We start from the raw sequence: 6520 nt of genomic DNA on the forward strand, positions 1-6520 counted from the left end.
TCAGTTCCCTTCAGTGTTCGAGTCGTTTCATTCCGTGCCTCTCATTCGTTCAAGTACTTTCAGTTCCTTATCAGTGTTCGAGTCTATTCTTTCCGTGGTTTTCATTCATTTCGGTTAATTCATTCAATCAGTACATTCAGTTCCTTTCAGTGTTTGTTATCAGTTCAGTATTATCAGTGGATTAAGTTTCTATTGTGTGTCAAGTCGGCCAGTTGTTTTTGTTTTGTTATCAGTGTGTTCGAATTCCCTTTCAACATTTCCAACCGACTACGCTGATGTTTCCAGATCCAACCAAATAGCTGCCGCGGCTTGGACTTCCAAACAGATAACATTTTTTCATGCAATATTAATTAGTGTTCATTTTTGTTTTTCATTTATATAAAATTTATATAGAATATATTTTAGTTTATTATTAATTACGGATTAAGAAAAACTTTATTTTTAATTTATATTTGTTTTCCAATTAGTTTTTGTTTTCTGCATACATTTAATTTTTTTTATTATTCCTCGGAGTATAAAATACTTCGAAAGGGGTTGAGAAACCCCCCAACATCAACATTACCCATTGGTAATTCTTTCTAGTGTGGATATATGCTGTTACTGATTGCTGATTACTATATAAGTACTTAAATAACTAATGCTATATAAACTCATATCTATAACTATCCTAGTCTAAATAAAAGATAATAAATAATAAATAATGAAGGAATGTAATGAAGAACAATGAAGATATGCAATGAATGTGTCAATTCTGATATCTCGTAGCTTTGGGCAATCTAACTCGGTAGCTTTGGGCAATCTTTTTGATTTCTACTTTTACAGTGGGTGTACGTGTGTCTTGGCGGATTAGCCAGGTGGGCACATATCTTGGGGCACAAATGGCTTGGCGTAATACTTTGTTTTGGAAGCGCTGGATATTTGTATGTTGCTATTCTTTGCTGAACCCCATATTTGAAGATCGTACGTCCACACCGGTTTTAGGATAACTTTGTACAGAAGAATTTTGTTGTATGTCGATAGCTGCGAACGGCTGCTTAGAAAGCCAGTGCATGGATTTTCGGAGAAGTTCGAGTTGTTCGCGTTTTTTGTGGATGTGCGTCTTCAGTTTAATTTTTTGTCAAGGTACATTCCCAAATATTTGGCGTGGTCTTGAGATGGTATTTGGTTGTTGTGGAGTACAACGGGGGGACATGTATTTTTTCGGAGCGTGAAGGTTACTTGGGCAGACTTGGAGTAGTTGATCGTTATCCTCCACGTTTTTAACCACTGTTCGATGGTATTTAGGTGCGACTGCAGGTATTCTGATGCTTTAATTGGGTCCGATGCTGGGAGATAATACAGGTGTCGTCTGAAAAGGTGGCCAGTTCCGACTTGTTGCTTTGGGGGAAATCTGCGTGTAAAGTAGATACAGTGTGGGACCAAGAACGCTTCCCTGTGGCACTCCTGCATTTATGTCCTTCAGCTCTGACTGGGAGCCTTGCATTCAACGAAAAATTTTTCCGTGAAGGTAGGATTTTAGTAATAAAAAGATTGAGTTTGCAGATGAATTTTTATTTTATATAATAGTCCGCTGTGCCATACCTTATCGAAGGCCTGTGTGACATCCAGGAAGACTGCAGAGCAGAAATTCTTTGATTGTAAGGCTCCGTTAATGATGTTGACCACTCTGTGTACTTGATGGATTGTACTGTGATGTTCTCTGAAGCCAAATTGGTGGTTTGGTAGTACCTTGTTTTTATTTAGTATGTATTTAATCCGCTTCAGTAATAATTTTTCAAAAATTTTTTAAATCACTGACAGCAAACTAATCGGACTGTATGATGTTGCATACTGGGGGTCTTTGCCAGGTTTAGGTATTAAAATAACTTTAGCTGTTTTCCAACTATCTGGGAACGACTGTGTCCTTACGATTGCATTGAACAGGATTGTTAGTAACATTAGTGTGATATCTGGCGATTCTTTCAGCATCTTGATTGTTATTTTGTCAGGGCCTGGAGATTTGTCTGATTTAGCGGATTCAATTTGATGCTTAACTTCAGACAGGGTGATTCTTTTAATAGGTTCATCGGATATATGATGGATGCTGTGGAGTGCATGTATAAATGATTCCTCTTCGTTTGTGCATGTTTGAGGAGCTGGGTGGAAAGTGTGAAATAGGTGCTCGGCAAAAGCTGCACATTTTTCTTGGCGAGTCCTTGCCCATGATCCATCGTGTTTCTTTAAGGGAGGTACTGCTGCTACTGGTCTTTTAAACTTCTTGGTAGCTCTCCAGAGTGAGAAATTAGAGTCTTTTGTAGCGGTAAGATTACTTAGATTGTTGTTGAATGTTTTCAATATTGTGTTTGTGATGGTTTCTTTGAGTTCTTTACAAGCCTTGTTTAACTTTTCTTTATCCTCTGGGGAGCGTGTTTGTTGCCAGATTTTGCGGAGTTTTCTCTTGTTGGCGATTTTTTTTTATAAATTGGAGTATTAAAGGCGTCGCAATTGGTGACGACAGGAGTTGCAGATAGCGCTGCGTTTTGGATAATTTTTGTTAAGTTTTCTAGTGCGCTTTCGATGTCCTCGGTGTTTTTGAGAGGGATGTTGCAGTTAATCTTATTTTCAATCGTCTTCCGGTATAGTTCCCAGTTGTGAATTGATTTGTTAGATTTTTTTTTGTGGTGTTGGCTATAGTGTCTGCAGAGTATGTTAGCTTAATGGAAGAGTGATCCGAGTTTAGATCAAAACTATTTGCAATGTTTACCGAATTTTGTTGAACGTTTTTTGTAATAAAAAAAGTTTAGAAGGTCCGGTTTCTTATGAAGATCGCTAGGCCAGTAAGTAGGTTCGCCCGTGGATATAGTTCTGAAGTTATTTTTATCTATAGATTTCATCAATTCACGCCCTCTTGCGGTGGTAAGTATTGAGCCCCAGTAAGTTTTATTTGCGTTAAGATCTCCTCCTGCTATGAGTTTGTTTCCAGCTTAGTGAAGAAGTTGGAAAAGTGATCTTCAGTGATGGAGTGTCCTGGAGGACAGTAGACTGCCGAAAACATATTAGTTCGTGTCGAAATTGAACACAGACGGTGGTTGCTTGTAGAAATTCTTCGTTATATGGATCAAGTTCATAGTGACAAAGGCTTGTTTTAATAATAACTGCAGTACCTCCATGTGACCTACCGCTGGGATGTTGGGTGCTGTATATGAAATAGTTTGGTATTTTATGTGGCATTTATCGGTCAGGTGTGATTCAGAAATAAGCAAGATATCAATTGAATTATGTACTAAAAAGTATTTTAGTTCTTGTACATGTTGGTACAGTCCGTTGGCGTTCCATAGGCAAATTCTTACAAGGTTGCCATTATTTTTTGTTTGCTATTAATGTGGTTAGAAGGTTTAGCATTGTACACATTTGTTCAGTTAGAATTTTCATCATATGTTTAAGTTCGTTTATGTGTGCTGTTGTTGTTTGTCGCATTACTATTGTTATTTGTGGTATCGTTTGCTCTACTATTGTTGATATTGATAGAGTTTTGCTGAATTGTAGTTTGTTCCTATGTTGCCTGAAAGTACGTTAAGCCTGGGTGTGCTAGTGAGTTCCTATTGTTGTTATGTTCTTTGTTGCGTGCTGGCGGGTATTTTCGATTAAGATGTTGTTGATATATGCGGCAGCCTTGTAGTTCGCTGGATGACCTTCGTTACATAAAACACAAGTAACTTTTTCATTCATATTATCAGTCCATTCGCAATCTTTGTGAGATGGTCTTCCGCGCATTTGACGCATCGCGGCTTCCTGAAACAATAGTTTTTCGTATGTCCCAGATTTTGGCAACTTGTACATTGCACAATTTCTCGTCGATAACGTTTGGGTTCGATGTCTACTTTTGTGCTATAAAGATATTCAATTTTGAAAAAGTCTTTATTGTTGGCCTGCTGTTATAATTCAATGGCGAAGATGTTTAATGGATAGTTATGAAATCTGCTTTTTAGATTATATATTCTTACGACTTTATGGCCCAGTTCTTGAATTTCTTTGTCAACATATCAATATCAGCGCAGTGATGTAGGTTTTTTACAACTACTTTGAATGACCGCTTAGATTTTTCTTGAAACGAGTGCATTTGTGTTTCCTTTCCTTTTATATAGCTTAAGAATTTTGTTGTAGGTTTTTGGACAGTCCAAGTTTATTTTAACTTGACTGGCACTAATTATTTTTAATTTATATGAATTTTTGGCTTCGTTTTCAAGTAGTGATGTCAATGGTTTAATGTCACCCACCTCATGAACAAAGATAGGCGGGGGTTTATTATCGGTTGAAGTTTGTTCGGTATTTTGAACAGTATTTTGTGTTTGTCAGTTTGTTGCGTCAGTATGTTTGCTTAATACGTAATAATAATTTTTCGTTGGCGTCGGGTTTAGCCAGTAATCAGCAGATGTTGTTTTTTTAGGCGCGACGTATCATACGCTTCATCACGTTTTTGTTTTTGTCCAATCTTGTGATTTTTTGCTAATATTATTTCTGTAATGTCGAGCGGGAGTTTCGGCGACGTTATTTTGGTTGACGGTAGAAACGTCTACACTCATTTCTAAGTCGACACTACTAGCGGTATCACTGACATTTGGTGTATTATTCACACAATCACTGACATTTGGTATATTATTCACATAATTTATTTATTTTAAATGATTTTCACGAAACTCAGAATTTGTTGTTAAATCATCTAGTAATATATTTGTCGCTTCGACAATAGGCACATAACAATTCGTTGCCATTGTTGCGTCATGGCAAACTGTTTACGCGCCAACACAGGTAATGACTAATAATATTCCGATGACTCACTGTTATAGCACTGACAATACACTTTAATCCGGTAATATTTATGTTTATTGGTCCGACCTCTTCGGCAGTTGACGAGCGATTGGATGCTGATGGAATGGTCAACACTTCACTATTAAATTCAATTTATATTTCACTTTGAATGACAACAATGTTTGTTTACACTAACGTGAGGCACAGTATACATGGTCGAATATTTGAAGCAAACTGAGGTCAACTGATAAGAAATAAATATTAAATATTTATTAATCCGATGCTACCTGTACGGCAGTTGGTTTCGAACTGAATCAGAACATGATCGATATTTTGGTACGTTTTGTAAAGACATTTTGTTTAAATTTTCTATTAAACTTTCTAATTCAGAATCACTACCACTTTCCTTCCAACTAACTCTCGTACATGGAATTATTTGTTGAAATGGTTCGTAATTTTCTTTTATGAAAATCTTGTTTAAAATATAAATTGTATTATTTATCTTTAGGATTCGGTTCTAAGGATAGGTAACGGAATCTATTAATTTATTTTCTTCTTAATAATAATGAAATTGTCTCACTCACCCAAGAGGTTGCTTTTGCTTCTTTTCGTGTATAATGAATTTCTCATTGATTCAGTTGATTCATACTATTTGCACAATTTTTCACTTTCTTTTAGTCTATAACTCTAAATCAGTGATTCTCAAAAGTGAGTTTTAAGTTATTGCTAAGTTTGTGTGAGTTTTTTATGTTGTTTTGTTATTATAGTTAAAATCTAACTAATGTATTTTGAAAGTTTTTATAAAGTGGTATTAATGCCTGAGACTATTGAGCTAAAAGGTAAATTGGTTTTTTGAATTTAGAAAGGCCGTAAAGTCTGAGAAAATATGGGTGTAAACTTAATTTTTGGTTAGGAATTATCTCTTTTGTAAGAAGACTGTTTGTCTAAACATTTGGGGTACGTACGATTAGTATGGTCAGTGGGATCATTGTTATTAATTTTAAAAGTATTTGTATCAAGTAAAGTGATATTTTACTTAAGGCGCTCAGTAGACTTATAGGTCTATAGCTTGTAGGAAAGTGATTCGATTTGTTTGGTTTTTGGATCGGAATGTAAGTTTTCCACTGTATGGGATAGTAGCTGAATTTGAGAATAGTGATCATTATTTTAGTAAATAGAATCAACGCTTTTGTTAGTAAGTGTTTGAGTACCACATTCTAAATGTTATTCTTTCCAGGGCCTTTCTTATTTTTGGTTCTTTGTTTTGCTTTTTTGACTATTTTCAGAGAAATATTTTTTTCTTCTTGTCAAAATTATCTGGACAGGAATGTAGGAAGTTACTAACTGCGTGCTTAATTTTGATTTGGCAATCTATATTACTCATGTTATTGTTGTTATTGTGTATATCGTAAAAAATATATGATATAATTTTAGATTTTTCTATGACGCAATTATTTCATTTTTTTTTTTGGTAAGTTTCTTAGCTAGGGTCCACATGTTATTTGGGTGTGAGTTTATATTTTTCAATTTATTAATCCGTAGTGTATTTTTGTGTTCTCTTTATTTTATTATTGTTCAATAGAGTTTTAATAATAATTAGACTGCCTGTGTTTTGCCATAGCCAGCTTATTTTGTTTTTGTAATTTATGTCTTCGATGATTGTTTTTGGAATATCGTACGGGAAATGTCTGTCTAGCAGTTTCTGTTGCTTGTTGCATCTTATGAGTGAGAT

The sequence above is a fragment of the Ctenocephalides felis genome, unplaced genomic scaffold, assembly GCF_003426905.1.
Source record: "Ctenocephalides felis isolate EL2017-DRISC unplaced genomic scaffold, ASM342690v1 CF-g0.4_SCAFFOLD_00928, whole genome shotgun sequence".
Classification (NCBI taxonomy): Eukaryota; Metazoa; Arthropoda; class Insecta; order Siphonaptera; family Pulicidae; genus Ctenocephalides; species Ctenocephalides felis.